The sequence below is a fragment of the Callorhinus ursinus genome, unplaced genomic scaffold (assembly GCF_003265705.2).
Source record: "Callorhinus ursinus isolate GAN/ISIS: 27379988/994484 unplaced genomic scaffold, GSC_fseal_2.0 scaffold1, whole genome shotgun sequence".
Classification (NCBI taxonomy): Eukaryota; Metazoa; Chordata; class Mammalia; order Carnivora; family Otariidae; genus Callorhinus; species Callorhinus ursinus.
The window spans coordinates 123,810,675-123,820,424 of record NW_027397063.1 but is presented as its reverse complement, the minus strand read 5'-3'; the positions used below and the strand labels follow the sequence as shown (position 1 = coordinate 123,820,424).

Genomic DNA, 9,750 nt, shown 5'->3' with positions numbered 1-9,750 from the left:
CTGATTCCCCAGACAGGCTTTCTGCCTGTCCTTTTTCCTGGGTAAGGCATTAGCACTTGCTATTTGCTGCTCTCATTATCTTTCGGGCTTTTTGCCTCTCCACACAGAATTTGCCCACAAGGTAAACCTGTTGCTCTCCCAAGAGATAATAATACTTAACAGGACCTTTTGTAGAGTTCCTGGACCTTTTAGGATTGAACCACACTTCGTGTACATAAAGCCCTCCATTATCACCACTATTGTTGTCATTATTATTATTTGGGATTAGGCAGCCCTCTCAGAAGTCTTGCCAGCCACAGGCAGGTGCCACCTCAGAGCCTCACCTGGCCCGGCGTGGTGACTCAGGCCGGACGCACCTGGCTGTAGGACTCTGGTTCAACCTGCTGAGTCCTGGGCTTTTGCCAGAGCAAAGACCTGCCCTGAAACATTCACACCTCTCTTGCTCTGGGCACAAAGGCTGAGTTCCAGGGAGGGCCAGAGTAAGCCCAGTCTTTCCCAGGGAACGCAATCTCCAGGCCATACTTCTAGAGAATTATTTCCACGGCAAGCCTCAAACCAGGCAGAGCTTTAGGGACAAGAATCTCTCTCTAGGAAGAAAGGGCCATACAGTAGAGGCTGGGGTCAGAGCTGGGTTCCCATCCCAACTGTCGCTCTATATGTGTGTGAGTCTCAGACAACATATTGACCTTTGCAATCTCTGGTTCTCATGTATAAAATGTGGAAATAATTCCCAACTTTATGATAATATTATGAGATTTATATGTAAATACATTGGAAAGTACATATGTAATATATATAAATACATATTTATAAGTGTAAGTGTCAGGCATACAGTAAGCCCTCTATTAACCAACAAAGACGGGGTTCCATCCCTATTCAGGCTTTACAGAACACCCAGAAGTTAACTGCTTTAGCAGTAGACCCAGAGTAAACAGACAAGATGGCCCCAGGAAGCAGTAGTGAATATAAACATCTCATCAAGAAAACAATTTCCACTCAACAGCCTTCCTGCCCCCTCCTGAATTTCTGCCTTATCATTCTCTGCCTCTCAGTGACACCTGACCAAATGTCTTCCAAGGAAACACAAGCCTTTCCCTCTTCGATACTCAGCCTATCTCTCCACTATGTGCCCGAGACAAGTTTTTCTCCAGCAAAGGGGCTGGGTTGGGGGCATCAACACTGCTCTCTAATCCCTTTATTTAGTCTTCTCCACCTGCTTCCCCCCCCCCAAAAAAAAAATATCCCAGAAACCAAACTCACATCAGCTTACCACAAGGAGAATGTTTTGAATCAGTGATTCAAAGGAAAGGGTGGACATGAGACCAGCAGAGATGGAGATGGGTCTCAAGAGAAACTGGAAGCATGAGATGGAATGCTGCCAGGACCCTCTCTCCACTTCTCATTCCCCCTTCTCTCTGCCCATCTGCCTCACTCTTTCTCACTGCAGAACAGCAAAGAAGACCGTGGCTACAGCAGCTGCACAGTTGTGCGGTCATTAGGGAGACAGTCATTAGAGAGAGACTGGCTTATATCCTTTCTGATAGCAAATTTTAAAATCCCAAGGAAGAGCTTTGAGTGGCCAGCTGTGGTCAGGAGCCCACACCTGGACTAATCAGCCTTAGCCAGTGTTCAACAAAGAGACATCAGGCTCAAAATGGAGTCACTTGTGCTAAGCCCCATGTCACCAAACCGAGACCTAATACCTAACTTAATTATAGTTTCAGGTTCCCCCTGGAGTGAGATCTTAAACCAGTCAATCTGGAATTACCTGGTCAGTTCTAGAAAGGTAGTCTGCTTGATAGACCCCTGCCGTCCATTAAAGGAAGGTGACTTTGCCACAAATAATCAGCTCCTTGCTAGTATAACTTCCGTGTCCCACCTCCTTCTGCCTATAAAAGTCTTTAATTTTGTACAGCTCTTTAGAGCTCCTCTCTGTCTGCTAGATGGGATGCTACCTGAATCATGAATCATTAAATAAAGCCAATACAAGCTTTTAAATGTATTCAGTTGAATTTTGTTCTTTTAACACCAGTGAGGGCAGAACACTGTGATTAGTGCTATTTGGTCAGAGACCCTCCCCCAGACTAACCAACTGTGTTTGTCAAAATGATGAGCTTATGTTAAAACATGGAAGGTCCTGTCATTAGCATGGGGCAAGGGGAAAGGAAGGACAATTGCTAGGACAGGGGTAGTCCCTGTTACAGAATCCTAGAATAGAATTAAGTTCTCCATTCTAGGTTGGAGGCAACCTTTCTAGGTTGCCAGACTTTGAGTTCTCAAGGACAGAAATGAGGTTAGTGCATCTGTGAATCCTGGCCATGGCAAACATGCAAGAAATGTTTGTGGAACGGAACTTGAAATGCCTCTGACAACTTTTAAAGCTGTGTGTCCATCTTAGATCCTCTGTGTCCAGAAAAGAACCAAAAGTAGCTGCAGAGATAAAGATCCTACTCTGCCTGAAGAATTTTCTAACAAAGAGAATGGCCTGAAAATGTAAGCAGGGGCCTCAGGAAGTTGAGTGTCCCTTTCATTGGTGGTCTTCGAGCCCAAGCAAATGATCACATGTCAAGGAAATTGAGAAAGATATTCATGTACTAACCTAGATACCTTTCCCAATATTATGATATTATGATTCTGTGAACTCAACCACGGAAGACAAACTTAGACCAGGCATCCCAAAACACCACGGAAAGGAGAAATAACCACAGCAATACAGCCAAAGCTTCTGCTGACCACATATGAACATACACCTCGATGTGACGCTGGTTTTTCCTCTCTGAGTGATGCCGGCCACTGAAGATGAATCAAAGCACACCCTTACTGCCACATCAGTGCCTGTCTGTTTGCAGACCAAAATATGCCCAACTCAGAATCTCCTAATTATTTCATCCTAAGATATAAGACGTCATTTAACCACATCCCGAGTACAGTCAATAAATTGAAACTGTAAGCTATTTGGGCATCATTTCTTTTTTTTTTTTTTTGACTTAAAGATTTATTCATTTCATTTTGGTGAGAATATTTAAGTTCCTACTCTTAGTAAATTTCAATTATACAATTTTATCAACTATAGTCACCATAGTATACATTAGATTCTCAGACCTTATTTATCTTCTAACTGAAAGTTTGTCCCCTTTTACCAACCTCTCCCTAATCGCTTCATCCCTCAGCCTCTAGCAACCACTTTTCTACTCTCTGTTTCTATGAGTTTGACTTTTTCTTTTTTTTTTAGATTCCACATATAAGTGATACCATGCAGTATTTGTCTTTCTCTGTCTGACTTACTTCACTTAGCATAATGCCCTCCAGGTTCATCCATGTTGTCACAAATGGTGGGATTTCCTTCTTTCTCATGGCTGAGTAATACTTCATTGTATACATATTCCACATGTTCTTTATCCATTCATTCCTTATTGGACCCTTACATTGTTTGCATATCTTGGCCACTGTGAATAATACCGCAGTGAACATGGGAATGCAGATATCTCTTTGCTATCTTCTTTTCATTTCCTTTGATTATATACCCAGAAGTAGAATAGCTGGATCATAGGGTAGTTCTATTTTTAATTTCTTGAGGAACCTCCAAACTCTTTTCCACAGTGGCTGCACAAATTTACATTCCCACCAACAGTGCACGAGGGTTCCCTTTTCTCTACATTCTTTCCAACACTTGTTATTTCTTGTCTTTTTGATAATAGCTATCTTAATAAGTATGAGCTGATATCTCACTGTGGTTTTGACTTCTATTTCCATGATGATTAGTGATGGTGAGTACCTTTTGATGTACCTGTTGGCCATTTGTATGTCTTCCTCAGAGAAATATCCATTCAAATCTTATGCCTCCTTTTTAATTGGATTATTTGGTGTTTTGTTACTGAGTTGTATGAGTTTTGGCATTATTTCTAATCTGTTTTTTATCCATCCCTCTGATAAATTGGAATCCTGGATTTGTATAAGCATTTTCAATGTCTTATTTTCCTCACACAAAGTTCTGCATACTTGAGAGATTTCCTTGAAAGGGTTTTTTTTAATGTCACTTACATCTCAAAAAAGCTGTTTTAAAAAGTCAAAAAAAAAAAAAGAGGCTTTCCTTAATCACCAACCATTTTAGAGGGACATGTGATGAATGAGACCAGCATCACCCCCTTAATGAGGGCCTACCTGGGAAATCCTGGGCAGGTACAAGAAGGAAGGGTACTTTGGATATCTTACCAGAGGCAGGGGCTATCAGTTCTCAGAGAGGAGCTGTATTGGCATGCTGAAGCCTGATCATACTAGCTTATGAAAGCTAATTGTTAAATTTGCAGGAATTGCATGAGTCCGTTGTTAAACCACTGGTACCTTGAAATCAGTCCTGATGAGGGTATTTACACCTCAGAAATTGACAAATGCCACAAATTAGTCTTCCCGGACCCTCACTCTCTCCTCACCCTTACTTTGCTAGCACACCACTGATTAGCTGCAACTAATCAACTCTTGTCATTGACTTTTTGCCAAATGATAGGACTGATTCTGGCACAGATACTTACCTAAACCATTTCATTCTGCTCATGATTTCATAGGGGAGCAATATTAATATTAACATTTAGATCAGGTTTCTTCTAAGTTCCTACTGATACATTGTAGTGGACACAAATAAGTAGTGTTGTGTCCCAGTTGTCTTATATTCCTCCTAGAACTCTGATAAATGAGAAAGAGAAAACGAAGAAAAGAGGCACCTATTTTAAGGCTGTAATAAATTTTTTGAACACCTGTGCACTGTTCGTGGGAATGCAAACTGGTGCAGCCACTACAGAAAACAATATGGAGGTTCCTCAAAAATTAAAAATAGAACTACCCTTTGATCCAGCAATCCCTCTTCTGGGTATACATCCAAAGAAAATGAAAACAGAATATTGAAAAGAAATATTGAATATTGAATATTATTTGCACTCCCATGTTTATTGCAGCATTATTCATAAAACCAAGATATGGAAACAGGCCATCAGAAAGGAAATCCTGGAAATCCAGGAAATTCCTAAAAAAGGAAATTCTATCTGCCTTTTGCAGCATCATGGGTGAAATTTGTGGGCATTATGCTAAATGAAGTAAGTCAGAGAAAGATAAATACTGTATGATATCCCTTATTTGTGAAATAGAAACTGAGAGTAGGATGGTGGTTACCAGGGCCAGCGGTGGGGGGCAGGGAGTTGGTAGTGATGGGGAAATGTTGGTTAGGGTACAAACTTCCAGTTAGAAGATAAATAAGTTCTGGGTATTTAATGCATAGCATTGCAATTATAGTTAACAATACTGTATTATACACTTGAAAGTTGCTAAGAGAGTGGATCTTAAATGTGCTCACCACAAAAAAGAAATGGTAATTAAGTGACATGAAAGAGATGTTATCTAATGCTACAGTGGTTATGGTGATAAGCATATCACAATATACATGTATCAAATCAACACGTTGTACACCTTAAACTTGCACAATATGTCAGTTATATCTCAAAAAATCTAGAAAAATTAAAATAATTTTTTTCATGTATTCTCACAGTGTCTAATATTCCTAAGATTTGTTGAAAGAAAACTTTAAAAGAAGCAAACTATTAATGGAAGGAGCGTGAAAGGCTGATGTATGAAGTTGGACATGTTAGTTCTTGTGAGCCTCGGTTAACTTAAGTGGATCTTTCTGGGTTGTTTAAGATGGGGAAAAAAATGTGTGAAGGGGTGCCTGGGTGGCTTAGTGGGTAGGCATCTGACTCTTGATTTCTGCTCATGTCATGACCTCAGGGTTGTGGGATCAAGCCCCATGTCGGACTCCACACTCAACAGAGAGTCTGCTTGAGATTCTCTTCTGCTCCGTCTCCCATTGCCCCCACCCCACTCACTCTCTCTTTCTCTCTCTCTCTCAAATAAATAAATAAACCCTTTTAAAAGAGGAAAAAATGTATGAAAAGGGGCATATAGCAGTCAACCAATATTTGGACTTTTAAAAGTACATTTTCTGGGATTCTTTTTCCATCTCACACAGATGAATACTTAGTGTCTCCCATATTTTAATAGAAACAACAAAAACAAAAGGAAGATTTGCAGAAGCAGTGTACGATCTACTTTGTAGCTTCTCCTCACCACCCAATAAAAAAATAATTCTGATCAAATTCTACAAATTCTTTTCCTGAAACAATCTGTTGTTCAGGAAAGGCCAGGTTAAATGAACACGTCAGTAACCTCGACTTAAAGGTGTTTGAAGAGTTAACACTCTGAACCCGTACTGAGACTTCAGAGATGGGAATCAGAAGTTCCTGGTGGTCCTCTGTAGCTGTACAGATAGAAACCCAGAATTTAGTGGAAACCCAAGTCAGCTCTCATGAGAATTCTGTCTCTTTCTCACCACACAGAGCCTACAATATGAGAGCCCTTAAAAGATGGTGGGATCTTGAAGCCCATCTGCTCAATAAGCTGCAGACATAGGCGAGACATGTTGAGACTATTATTAGAGAAAGTTTTACTGTTTAAAATTCATCAGGGTACAGGAGGCCTTGTGGGAACTGAGGGAATGGAACGGGACATTCTCATATCCCAGAATGTCACTTCAGATTCTTTGCTGGTCACAGCATTATCAGATCTTCAAAACATGTAAGAGCCTTGCATTAAAGCTCCCTGGATGGATTTGGGAACATGTAGTTCAAATCCAGGGCCTCCATTCAGTGGCTTGAGTGGCCATCCGTCTCAACCCAAGGCTGTGCAAGAGGTCGCTTAGAACTTGTTCATGAACTAGCACAAAAGATAAAGCAGGGTCAAGGCCGAATACAGGTCAGAATTAAATAACATCACATAGCTGAAGAATACATCACAATACCCAGCATGTTCAAAGTACTTATTATGAGAGGTCTACTAATTTTTGGTGGAGTTAGTATCGGAGTTGAGGTTGGAGTTAGAGTAGCCTTTTGTCTTGGTATAGGTGAAATATTTGGAATCCTTTTGGTGTCTCTGAAATCCAATCGCATGTTGGATGCCAACCCACTGGTATCTAAGTAAAACCTGGCACTAATTCTCCAACTAGATTATGAATTTCTTTAGCGAAAAGACCTATATCCTAAAGTTCCTTTATCCTCACAGCATCTAGCTCTGGACTCTCCACACACACAAAAGTGCATAGTAAAAGCTTCACTTCTCTCATTTGTTCAAAATTAGAGCCGGATACTCAAAGTCTTTCACAGGTGATTTAGTGAATCAGAAAGAGGGTAGAAGAGTCTCGGGAGGGAGCCAGAAGCTCAAGCTGCCTCCAACTCCTTCAACTGCCTTGGCCCTTTATTATTGTTGTCTACATAAAAAGCTGCCATTTGTGCAAAACTACATACCAGTGGTTTCAAGTGAAATTTGAATTAACTCACAGGACTGACTGCCATCTTGAAAACCCTCATGGAAGTTCTTATACTTCAACGTCAAACTCTCACAGGTCGTTACACCTAGAGAGAATGCACAATAGAGACATTTCCCAGAAGCTGATAGATACACTGTATAAAGTTTTTCCTTCTTATCAAATTAAAGTAATAAAGATATAACTCTAAAAAAAAATAGCTATCCACAGTCTGGTCCCAATTGGTCCAATGAGTGTTGAAGTGTGATCACCTCCATGACATGTCAACTTAGCTTCTCCAGGATGAAAACACTCAAGCATTGTTGATTCTCCTTTCTCCTAAGTGCTCACCATCACTCCAGAGCAAGGAAAACCTTTAATAAATGTCATAAAAAGCAGAACAAAACCTATTCGTGGTACTAATGGACATGGGAAATTCAAAGAGATGATCATGAAATTCTGGAAGATGAGATGCTTAACGAGTGTTTCCTGGTTACAAGGTGTTGTTTATGCCAACCCAATGAGCCATCTCCTCCATATAGGGGTGCCCACAAGGTATGCCCTGAGACTTGGTGATAATTACAGAGTGGCTAGAGGCCAGAATCTCAACCTCAATTGAGTAAGAGCCAAAATTATATCACCAAGCTCCTATTAATCAGGATTAACCTCCAAGAATGCCAACCCTGGAATCTGCTTCACAAATAAGCATCTTCATGTACACTTTTAAAAGAAAACAAAACACTCATTTTCTCAGATGGAATCATCTGGCTAGGTACCTCCGGGAAAAAATGCTTTAGTCCAATCACTAAAATAAACCAGTGAACGCCCTTAAAGAAGTTAGGGTGGGTCTAATGAAATGCCATCAGCCCACCTAATAAGCCTGTTCCTGAAACCTTTCTACGACTCTAATTTTTCTGGGAAATCTCTGCTTACAGCCAAGATAGGAAGCTGTTTCCATAGACAAATAGAGAATTGAGGTCCTCTGACACATATTTAGGCCAAGTAGGCACTTTTATTTCAATTACCTGTTTATTTCCAGAAAAGGAATTCTGTTCCTACTCGACTAGACCTAGGAATAAATTTTGTTTTACATGCCTTACAAAGTACCTTTGTCCAAATCATTTCCTTCTTGTCCTACTTGTAGAAAGGCTAAGAGTTAGCCTGAGGCCAGGGAATAAGGCAGAAACCTCCTTTGAGGCAAAGCTTAAGAGAATGTAAGAACCCTGAGGTCATAAATGTCACAACTAAGTTTGGAAGGTGGCAAAAATCCAGGGATGAGTCCACATCACTAGCAGGCACCTGCAATATCTTCTTTGGTTTGTCGCTTATAAGCACGGACTCCTTAGGATATCCCAGGTGATGGGAGTGCAAGCAGCAGCAGGTTTTCAGAGCTTTGAAATTTCTGAATATCTTTGAGATTTTTATTTTAATTTCCCTAAATCTTAACAATGAATCAATTCATAAGAAGATGGCCACTTGGATAAGTTGGACCTTTTAGAGGCAAAAATCCCTCCCAAAAGGATAATGACAGACCTTCAGATGGGTAGGTGAGTGTCTGTGGGTCACTACTTTGGGGAAATTGAGCTTCAGGCTTTCCATAATATAAAGAAGTTGCTTTAGAGTTTGTTATCATGAAAGGAAGCACAGTAAATCGATTTGCAAATGTTTAAATTGAACAGTTCCTGAAAATCTACTCAAAGTATTTAGATCATTGCATTTTTTTGAGAAAGAAATCTCCCAGATGGTCAGAAAGACCAAAACCTTACTTATAGAATATACCTATGGGATACAATGTAAAATATGCCCTCTAATCACAGGGGGTATGTGTGTAAATACAAATAAATATCTAAGAGTCTGCTTGATCAAAGTTACTCTTCCAAGACATTTTCTGATCTAACTTATATAAAATATATTTTATGGACACCTGACTTTTATTTTAATCTTTCATCCCAAGTATAGATGGGTTTTTACTGAGCTCCGTGTCTTTAAATTATAACTCTTCATTTTGATCAGACTTTGTAGTATACATAAATTAGCAAACATGCACAGCATCTAGCTGTTAAAAACAAGTTGTTTTAATGAAAACATAACCTGAAAATCAAGCAGTATTTTTTGGAGGGAAAAGACATTGGTTGAAATAGCAGTGTCTTATTGACATTAAAAACAGTTGACATAACTCTGCAAGGATGCTGAAATTTAACTTTTGTATGTTTTTATTATACCCAGAGTATCAAAGATAACAGAATTTATTCATAGAATGGCAGTCATTGAATTCGGTTTTCTGGTACAATTTTCTTCCCATATAAACTCATAAAAAATGTGATGGGTGAACCATTAGGAATGCTTAAAGCAGCCCCTGATGTATGCCTGCACGGAAAGAACAGATAGATTGCAAAATGTTTATGCCT

General features: G+C 39.9%; 1 long non-coding RNA gene across 2 annotated transcripts; it reads right to left on the bottom strand.

Annotated features, from left to right (window-relative positions):
• Positions 1 to 6,463: 6,463 nt before the first annotated feature.
• On the bottom strand, positions 6,464 to 8,553 carry LOC112822869 (uncharacterized). 2 transcript variants are annotated; one of them, XR_012375553.1, is made up of 3 exons: positions 8,450 to 8,527; positions 7,377 to 7,451; positions 6,464 to 6,756 (listed from the first exon to the last, which is right to left on the bottom strand). It is a non-coding gene; the product is annotated as an uncharacterized lncRNA (long non-coding RNA). The 2 variants fall into 2 exon arrangements; XR_003207857.2 differs by lacking the exon at positions 7,377 to 7,451 and having other exon boundaries at positions 8,450 to 8,553.
• Between the last annotated feature and the right edge of the window lie 1,197 nt (positions 8,554 to 9,750).